Source organism: Mesoplodon mirus, assembly GCF_964341445.2.
Source record: "Mesoplodon mirus genome assembly, chromosome: 14".
Taxonomy (NCBI): Eukaryota; Metazoa; Chordata; class Mammalia; order Artiodactyla; family Ziphiidae; genus Mesoplodon; species Mesoplodon mirus.
Genome location: NC_138990.1, coordinates 17,005,949 through 17,016,409, shown reverse-complemented (window position 1 = coordinate 17,016,409; position 10,461 = coordinate 17,005,949). Strand labels below are relative to the sequence as shown.

The 10,461-nt window shown below is 45.9% G+C and overlaps 1 protein-coding gene across 6 annotated transcripts in view; it reads right to left on the bottom strand.

Annotated features, from left to right (window-relative positions):
* Positions 1–560: 560 nt before the first annotated feature.
* LOC309815403 (uncharacterized protein) overlaps positions 561–10,461 on the bottom strand; it is a 28,364-nt gene continuing 18,463 nt past the window's right edge. For 2 of the 6 annotated variants that reach the window (XR_014295860.1, XR_014295862.1), the window contains exons 6-8: positions 5,574–5,658; positions 4,059–4,175; positions 561–2,629 (exon numbers count right to left, since the gene is read on the bottom strand). The gene's annotated coding sequence lies outside the window, so the exon portion shown is untranslated. The remainder of the gene's footprint in view (positions 2,630–4,058; positions 4,176–5,573; positions 5,659–10,461) is intronic. The other 4 variants (XR_014295861.1, XR_014295863.1, XR_014295864.1 and 1 more) reach the window with 2 other exon arrangements.

Here is a 10,461-nt window from a genome sequence, read left to right as displayed (position 1 = left end):
CTCATACAACCCACCTGTATCACAATCCTCTCCTCCAACACCAAACGCTGGAGATGAGATATGTATATAGACACACACACTATATGTATAGGACACACACACACACACACACTATATATATATATATATATATATATATATATGTATCTCCACAACTCTCGCACAAACACAGCTAACTTCAGCCATCGCTAATTACCTCTGTAACAACCAGTCACGTGTCATACACACCACACTTGTAACACATTCTTGAGTAATGCCAGACCCGCTTTGTACAAACCACAGTAAACCACAGTCTCAGTAACCCATGTCAGGATTGCCAGAGAAAATATGGGCTATCCAGTTCAATTTGAATTCCAGATAAACAACAAGTAATTTTTCAGTATCCGTATGTCCCACATATTGTATGGGCCATACTTACACTAAAACTAAGTAAGAACAAATACTGCATGGGAATACTTACACTAAAAAATTATTCTGGGTTTATCTGAAACTGAAATTTAACTGGGTGCCTTGTATTCTTGTTCGCTAAGTCTGGCAACCCTTATGTACTTACCACCAGCTGATGTATTATATATTTATTGTAGTTTTGTTTAGTGTGTGTCTTCCCCTACTAGAATGTGCAGCGTTACCAGAGACTACAACAATGGAAGAGTGCCGGATACACAGGAGTAGCTGCTCACTGAATCTTGGTGAATGAATGAATGAACACGCACCATAAATACAAGCCACACCATGTAATGAGGAAAAGTTACATGTCCCAGAATTCCTGACTTGTGAACAGAAAAAATGCACACAAAGGCCACAGACACAGATAGACACATCTGCACTGTGCTCCCCATGCCAACCCCACACTTACCACAGACTTAACTGATACACATCACTCACTCTTCCCACACACTCACAGTCACCACCGAGGCCTACATTACCAACTAGACAGTGAGAGAATAAGTATTGATTGGAATTAAATCCTGGAGGATCCACTGGGAACCACACTCTCAACTGTGTGTATTCACTGCACCTGACACGTGTCACACACTCAGTAAATATTTGTGGACAGAGGACTGATGAACCCACCCTGAGCCTTCCATTCCTCCCTCAGGAATCTCGAAGTCACAAGAGGATCCCCCTCGGCTTGGATCCACTGTGGTGGCCCAAGGCTGCAGCCCAGGGGCAGTGGAGGTCTCCTCTGCCCCTAAATACTTCTTCTGTACTTCTACTCCGCGCAAGCTCAGCTACGCTGGTAAGGGCGCGGGGCTCCTCAGGTGAGGGGGTGCTTGGCTGTGAGGCAGGAGGCACACAGATCCCAGGGAGGCTGAGAGGAAATCCAGGGTCATCAGAGGTGATGAGGGCTCTGTGGAGGAGCCTGGGCAGGATGGCTGAGCTGTTCCGAGGGCGTGGATGCCAGCTGAGTCTTGGGGGGCGGTGTGAATACTGGTAGTACCATGGTGGGGAAGTCAAGGAGCAGGGGCCGGAAAGGTCTGGGCTTGAGGTGGAGGGAAGAGGGACCAGATTAAGCATCTTCAGAGGAAAATGTAGGCTTTGTCTTTGCCTTTGCTTCCAGAGAAGGACAGAGTTCTGCATCATACACCTCCAGCCTGAGAGCAGGACCATCCAGCTCAGGTCCACACAGCTCACACATACATCTGCCCTCCAGGCACAGCCCTTCTCAGAGCACACATAAACCCCAAGCACCACAGCCCCATTCCACAAGTAATGCACCACCGATATTACCAAAATCACACTCCTTGTCATACACGCATCCAGCCGCATCCCTCACTTACCACAGCCCTCACCACCATACTCCACACCCCTGTATACAGACACCGCTCCAGTATCCCCCCCACGCACATGAAAAGCCCACAGATGACACCAGATACACCGCTCCATCCTACGGCCAACAGACACCAAGCTCACGACATAGCTACGTCATGTAAATGTCCCTCTCTCGTCTACCACACCTGCTCCCTCAGCTTCCGGCACGGCCCATGCATGTTATTATGGTTTTAATTTCCTTTTTCAGCAATGCGGAGATTTCGAGACACTGCCTGGCCTACAGCACCCCTAGCCCAGGTTCAGGAAGAAGGGGAGACCGCTCCCCCATCACACTGTGTCTCCTCCTCACTCTCTTCACCCTGTAAGGACTATCTGCACCCAGACAAAGAGGAAAGGGGCATGAAAATATACTACGTGCAGGTACAAGTGAACAAGGGTGTCGCTGTCTCCTGGAAGACAAAGAAACCCTTGGAGTTGCCTGAAAAGCAGCTGACGATAGAAGAAGTGACCCTTCCTGAGGATGCGTGCACAGTAGGCACTTGCCCCTCTGATGTGTCCACCGAAAGCCTCCTGTCTGACAGTGAGCCCACTGGGGAGGAGAAAGAGCATGAGGAAAGGGCAGAGCCAGGCAGCCCATCAGGGTCACCTGCCGTCGAGGAGAGACCCAGGGCCAAGACACCGGACTGGATGGTGACCATGGAGACCGGCTTCAGGTGCATGGCCTGCTGCCGGGTCTTCCCCACCTTGGAGATCCTCCAGCAGCACGTGAAGGGCGGCGTCCTGCAGGGCTTCAGCTGCCGTGTCTTTCATCTCAACATGGCCCAGTGGATGGGCAATGTGGAATCCGAGAGCACACCTGAGGAGGAGGAGGAGGAGGAGGAGGAGGAGGAGGAGGAGGAGGAGGAAGAGAAGCAAGAAGAAAAGGAGAATGAGGGAGAGCAGCCCACGGGGGAAGGCCCCAGCCCAAAGAGACCCCGCAGGCAGGGTCTTTTCTCTCCTCTGAGTTCCAAACAGCAACTGAGATTCATGGGACAGAAGATCCTGGAAGACGGTGTGGCCGTCCCTTGGAAGAGGTAAGGCTTGAGGCTGGCACTCTTCTGAGCCTATGTCACGACGGCCCAGAGGAGTCTAAGGGAAGGGGCCGCACACATGTGCTGGTTGACCTAATGGCTCTGCAGTTGCATCAAATGGGACACACCCAGCACTAACAAAGGCATTTTACGTCAGCTCTGTTGACGTAAACAAGAAGGTGGAGCCTTTTCCTAGGAGTTTTCTCAGGGTCTGCACGATGGACCTCAACTCTTAGAGGACGTACCGCCAGCAGCTCCTTCTCGGCAGAGAGAGCCAGGAGTGGTCTCAAGAGAGGACGGGGGCCCTTGCAGGACCAGAACTTTGAGGTCTGAGAGCCTTGGGCCTGAGCCGAGATCTCACCCTGACCACTGTACCTAGCCTTCTGTGACAAAGGGGAATATGAAAGAGAGTCACGTGGAAATGAGGTCCCCCGAGATATGGAAGTGTTCCAGAACCTTCGTTGCGTGGTAGTTGATCTGGAGCCAAGCTCACTGTGGTGTGCGTGGCTCTGAGCATTAAGGCAATGCTGGAGGGTAACCCTGACCAGCAGAGCTTGGAGTGCTTCTTGTCTCTTCCTGTCCTACCTCATTTGTTTTATCCCTTCCAGGGAGAAGAAAGGACCCTCGGGAGAGTAGCAGACAGAATGCCGTGGTCTGAAGGAGGATGAAGGGACCGGCACTCAGTCTAACATCATATGACAATAGAAGCGTCCTAGGCAATAAAGGGCATTTTCCAAACCTTTCCTGGAGCTTTTATTTAATGACATTTTTCTATCTATGCGTCTATCTGTCATCTACATCTGTATCTTTCAAGGTTTGTGAACAAGCTTTCACATAAGCACTAGAGACGTCCGCCAGCATTTTCCAGAAGAGGCCTGCAAATTGCTGGGGACTCCTCACAAATAGGGAACGGCCACAACCCCTGCCACACAGACTATGCGCGTGGCCCTCCTGACGTACTCCCACTCTCTCTCTGAATTTCCCAACGTCTGAGATGAGGGTGCTGGCTGGAGGCAATGATCACGTGCAGGCTGAATCTTCTCCAGATTCTGATTCTCTTCCTGGGCATATCGTCCTCAAGCACAGTCTCCATGTCCCTGGCCACACTGATCTCTCTCCTTCAGTCCTTCCCTCCCTCCCTCTCCTGCCTCCCAGTGCAGAGAATACTTTTTTGCATTTGAGACGACATTTATTTTTGGTTCACAGAATTCTCACCTGTTCTACTGTGGCCTCCGTTGTGAACATTCCAAAGCTGAGACTTTTCTGTTTTTCTCCCTCATTTCTGCTGAGTCTTTACCTTCCTAATGCAGTGAACTCACAGTGCCTAGCTGACTGGATGGGGAAAAAAATCCAGGGAGCAAAGAGAAATAATAAAAGAATATATCAGTTAATTTTTCATAGTGTTATCCAACTACATATTTTTAAAATTTTGGAATAATATTAGGAACCTTCTCTTTATAAAAAACTGAATTATCGGGCTTCCCTGGTGGAGCAGTGGTTAAGAATATGCCTGCGAATGCAGGGGACATGGGTTCGAGCCCTGGTCTGGGAAGATCCCACGTGCCACGGAGTAACTAAGCCCGCGCGCCACAACTACTGAGCCTGCGCTCTAGAGCCCGTGTGCCACATCTACCGAGCCCACGTGCCACAACTACGGAAGCCTGCGTGCCTAGAGCCCATGCTCCGCAACAAGAGAAGCCACTGCAATGAGAAGCCCGTGCACCACAGCCAAGAGGAGCCCCCGCTCACTGCAACTAGAGAACGCCCGCTAGCAGCAACAAAGACCCAATGCAGCCCAAAATAAATTAATTAATTTTAAAAAATTGAATTAGTTTCAAGGGTACAATGTATAAAAGTACAATAAAAGCCCCCCTTCATAACCCCCCAACCCCACTCTCAAGATGGAATAGATATGCTGTGATACAATTTATAGTCGTAGTACTACTCCTCCTCCCACCACATCCGAAATCCTCTGAGCCCGGTGCAGCAGCTTCCTTTCACAATGCTAGGACCCGCCACAAGACAGATGATAATCCCTTTGGACATTTCAAGGAGCGGCACCAAGGGAACAGTACCGGGGAAATGCCACTGACAGCTCAGAATATCCATGGCATTTCTAGAGCCTCGGCACTGCTCTCGCTCTGGGAATGAAGAAACACAATCTACATAGAACCACATATACAAGCCTGCACGATGGATGAAGCCAAGGTCGCCTCCATGATTTCCCTTCTGACCACCTTATTGTCTCCTCAACCATAAAAGGTGAACTTGAAACTCAGGACCTTGCCTTGTCACCAGAAACATCCAAGCTTGGATCACTCTTTCTAAGACCAGATACTTGCTCTCTGAACTATTAGAGACTTGTCACATACACACAGGTAGAACAGGATTATTTCTATCTACCTGGGGACATGGAGTCTTTCACATTGCTCCTGTTAAAACTCTCACAACAGCAAAACTTTACCTACAAAGGGTTCAAGCTATGACACTCCCAACTTCCGCAAACCTCCTCAGCTCTTGTGAGTCACATGCAGCCAATTCCAGGAATTGGAAACATGGTTGTGAGGATGAAACTGACTTTGGGGCTCCCCTTGGATATGGTCTTCCAGACTTACCAAAAGGCCATTAAGAGGAAGGTTTACCCCACCTCAGGGAAACCCGAGGCAGTACTTGCAGTCAAGGGCTGGCCATGGCTTCTGAGCTACATCCAAAAAGAATTTCATACTGTACCTGCATCTGCTGAAGCCATTTCTGACTGTCCGAGAGCCAGCATGTACCGCTCCTCAACTGCCTCCGTTGTGGATCATCAGTAGGGCTGTCAGATTTAGTAAATAAAAATACAGGATACCCAGTTAAACTTGAACTTCACATGAATAATAAGTCATTATTTTTAGTATAAGTAGATCCTATGAACTATTTGGGGCATACTTATCTTCAAAATGTACTTGTTGTTTTTCAAACATTCATATTTAACTAAACAGCCTATATTTTATCTGTCAACCCTACTCAGCAGAAATGATGGAGGCTCATAGAGATCCAGGAGACGCCTCAGCGCCTCCTCAGCTTTTATTTCTACGTCCTGGACAGCGAGCACGAACCTTCCACTCCCAGTCATTGGGTAGAATGGAGGATATTCTCTGTTTTAGAGCTTTTTCTACTTGTCATTGTTATTATCTTCCTTATTTTAAAGAGATGTTTATTTTTCCCCAAACTTAATAGCTCATCCAAAAGTATTTCAAAGTTCATTAGACAAGGGAAAAACAACATGGTTCTGAAAAGTGAAGGAAACCGCCTGGTGTTTAGTAAAGAAGTAGTAGGGAGATTGAAAAAGCCAAACTTAATAAGCAGATCTCTCCAAGGGTATTTTCAGAGCTTGATACCCTCCCACACCCTGAAAATATTATTACATCAAGAATGTAGAACTGCTAACCAAATGTAAGGCTCCCATATGATTCTATCAAACTGAGGATGCTTCTTTACTAAGCAGTGAGCACACTTGCTGCCCCAGGGACCTTGGCAGTTGCAACGTAGGGCTCTTCCCTTTGGGATGGAAACAGCAAGTTTTCCTGTGGTCTACACGCTGGCCCCAAAAATACTACACTCCCAATACTTGTCAACTTTAAGTATTTTCCTACATATCTCCATTTTTCTGTTACTACTTGGACTACATCCTAGACTTGACACTACATAAATTGCATTCAAGAAGCTATTTTTTAAAGTTGGTAGGAAACCTTAAATCTATGGCTTGCAGTCCCTGGCTTACTTTCATCCAGGTGCATAAGGGTTTTCAAAAGTAGTCAGGTTAGTTACCCCGTATCACAGCCCCACGCTTGTGTCACAGATATAAAAATGGAACATGATATTTAAGGTTTTAGTTGCCAAATCATCAAGCCTCCCAGACAGAGGCAATAGAGCAAAATGATTACAGAGGCATGGATTTTGATTTGCTCCAGCGTCTTGGGCAAGTCACTTGGCCTCTGTATTTATTTGTACTTATCTGCACTTATCTGTCACTTGGGGGTCATAATTGTACCTGGTCCATGGGTACGCTGTACAAATGATCTGTAAAGTAGTTACAAGAAACCGACACAGAGTAAGCACTCCACAGACATTGGCTATTAGCTATTGGAAATAGTTCTCCGTGAAACAGATGACTTTATCCGTGGATGACTCGGTGGGAGACAGTGAATCACAGAATCACAGCATGTTGAAAGTGACCTAGTTCACACTCTTATGTGAAAAGAAGAAAAGTGTGCATGCGTAGAAAATGTCTGAAAGTTTACACAAGAAAGAGTTCATCATGTTAACTTGGAGGATGAGAATAAATCAGGAGAGGAGGAAAGAAAAACTTGAGTGTAATTCAATTTCTCTATCATTTGTGTTTCTACACTGAGACTCTGAATACACTGGAAGTGCAATTTTTTTTAATGTGGCGGGATAAAGGTTTTCAAGTTCTCCTGATCCATCCGTATTATTAGCTCAGAATTGCTGGCATTTCTTGCCATCTTTGGATCTACACCCATCTGAGTCAGTGGGCCATTCTGGACGGAGGAGATAATAGAGCAGAAGTGAAGTGAGAGAAAAGGAGAGACAAGATTTTCTCTTTTCTCTTCAAAGAGGAAAGGTCTTTGGAATGGGAACAACTCACAACCAAACTTTGGGGAAAGGATGTGATGGAAAACGAGACAAACATCCTACCCCTGTGATGAGAAGGATTCCCTGGGCTGGATGGAGGGAGGTCACAGGTGGCTGGACAAGGAAACCAACTAGGGAGAAACACACACAAGTGCAGAGCAAACACCCTGAGGCCACTCAGCCTGACTCCATGCAAACATGTGTCCAGCAGACAGCCCTTCACCTGTGGCTCCCCAGCAAGACAGGTACCTTGGGGGTGACAACTCATTCTGAGTCCATTATGCCTGGCCATTCATAAACCGCTGTCTAACGTGTGAGGAATAAACTCTCAATGTTTATGAGGAAATTGGGGAAGGAGATTGAAAGGTTACTTAAACGAAAAAAAAAAGAAGTTCAGGAAGGCAAGATGGTAGAGAGACAAGAAAAAGACCTTAAAAGATAGAAAGGATTTGCCAAAGAAGAGAAAGCAAAAGAAATGATTCCGAATGGGTTAACCTGCAGCTAGGAAGTTAAGGAAGATTATTGATGGGTGAAGACTATGGAATAAAGTGAATAAAATTTCTCAGAAGTTGCTGAGAATATGGTAAGCAGCATGATTATCAAATTATGAATTGGCTGCAATGGCATTCTAGGGGGACACTAGGAAGGTGAAGCAAATGTTCCTGAGATGACAGTAGCAGGTGGAAAGTTGTTTCAGGGGAAGATCAGTCTTGCAGAGGGTGTATCAGAGGAGGGCAAGTGTGAGCAAGCAAGGAAATACTAAGTGTATACGGTTCCTTCACTGAGTGCACCCAGCCCCGCGGTCAGCCTTGAGAACAAGCAGGACTTCAGGTACTGGAGCTACATTTCAGTCATCAAGACTTGAGAAGACACCCTTAACTCAGGTCTTCTCTTCAAACTCCATCTTTCCTTCTTGACCTTCATTTGGCCTCTTCCCTTACCCTCAAGCTGTGGACTGAGGCCACAGAGCAAGATGGGTCACTAGTGTCCTCCATCCCCTGGCGACTGTGGTTCACATCACTGGAGTACCAAAGGCAATAACCAAGTAACAGACACAAGAGTGTATGAAGAAGAAGAGATTCTGATAAGGCTTTCTGTGACAGTGTGGGCCAAGTCGGCTCTATATGGCTGGTATCACGTGAATTATGAGCAGCCTTAGGGGAGAAGTTCTCAGAAGGCAGAGCCTGGCTCTCGAGAGGCTCTGCGTGCTCACAGCCCACTCCAAGACCTCAGTTACAGCTTCGGCCCCCAATATCCCTCCCTCTGCCTGCTCACAGTTTTTGAAGTCTTCTTTCCTCCACATTTCTCTTGAGAGGTGGAGGAGGAAGATGAGCTTCAGGCCAGCTCAGACTCCCCTGGGATCCCAGCAGGATGCCTATCATTAACCTCCCACCTTCTAGGAAGCTCCTAAGATCTTCACATTTGGGGCAGTTCTCATTTCAGCTGTGCTTCAAATTGCTGGCTGGAGACGGCCTGTTGGAAGGTGGCTAAAAGCAAGTAGCAATCCTTCGGGCAGCCTGGCCCTTCTCGACTGTCAGACATCTTCAGGGATATTCTAGGAAATGTTGTTTGTTCTAGAGAAGGGAGGGAAACAATCCAATTGTCCAATAATGCTTGAATGGAAAATAAATGATGCTATATGCATGTGATCACATAATATCAAACAGTCAAAAATCAAAGACCTAGATCTATATGGATTCACGTGGATAAATCTTGAAAACATAATATTGATTGAAAGAAAATAAGATAAAGAACGTTAGATTGTGATAACAGGTATGTAAGTATTTAAATATTTAAATCAATTCAACATATTGCTTCTATATAGAGAGATGCAAGAAAATAAACTTTATCCAAAGAACACATTATTTACATTTAATATGCTCATTTATCTAGGAGACCCAAAAGAACCCACAGATAAACTAGCAGGAACTAATAAGACGGTTCAACAAGGCACACACATACAAGATCAATAAATTTTAAAAGTCAATCAGGCTCCTCTACACTGGCGATAACAAATTAGAAACTATAAAAGAAAATAAGAAAAAAAGAAGATCTAAAAATTGTCACAAGAGCCGTATAAATTATTTAGAGCTAAGCATACGTAGAAGGCAATATAACTAACAAACTGAGTACGAAAGACTGTTGTTACTTTATGAGAACAGACCCTCTTCTTAAGGAGCAGATCAGTAAGTGAGAGTGAATCAAAGAAACACAGCATTTGAAAAGTCAGCTAGTCCAAGCCTCTTGATCGCACATACAGAAGCTGAAGCCCAGATAGGTTGAGTTACTTGCTAAAGGGCCCAATGTCCTGACTCAAGGACTAGCATTTTTCACTCAGTCGCAAGACACAATCAAATGCAGTGCCTTGGAAAGAGATGGGGAAAAAATGAAGAAATCAATTATATAGTTCCTCATCTTTAAGTACAGAAATAGCCGTGACAAAATTACACGTATTGAGGGAAAATTGAAGTGCAGAGTTTAAAATGTCAATAATCCACAGGGAAACTGGAGACCATTTAAAACATTCATATTAAATCTCTCTAGAAAAGACATTAAAAGATCTCCAATCAAAATGTGAATTTTATAATAGACATGGTATGATACAATTTATAATAGATATGGTATGAACCTTTCCCTTTCACGGGAAAGCTTCGGCTGGGAAAAAGGAATTGTTCTTGAAAATGGGGCCTGTGCTACTGCAGACACTGTGCTCAACCTAGGTCCACCGAACGCTCTGATGTCATCACTGAGGTCACAGAATTCCACTGTGCGCCTGGCAACCTTGCAAACATAACAGCCCTGGTGAGCACTAGGCAGTACTGCTGGTTCACTCAGTGGTACAAGTTTTTCAGCCATTTAGGAGACTTGACTATTTTTGTTTGTATTGAATCATTTCAACGGATTGCCCAAGAGCCAAGAAGGGCCAACCTGTAGGGAAGAGGAGGAGTTGGACATCTCTTGAGGCATCTTCTAAGGGAGACTT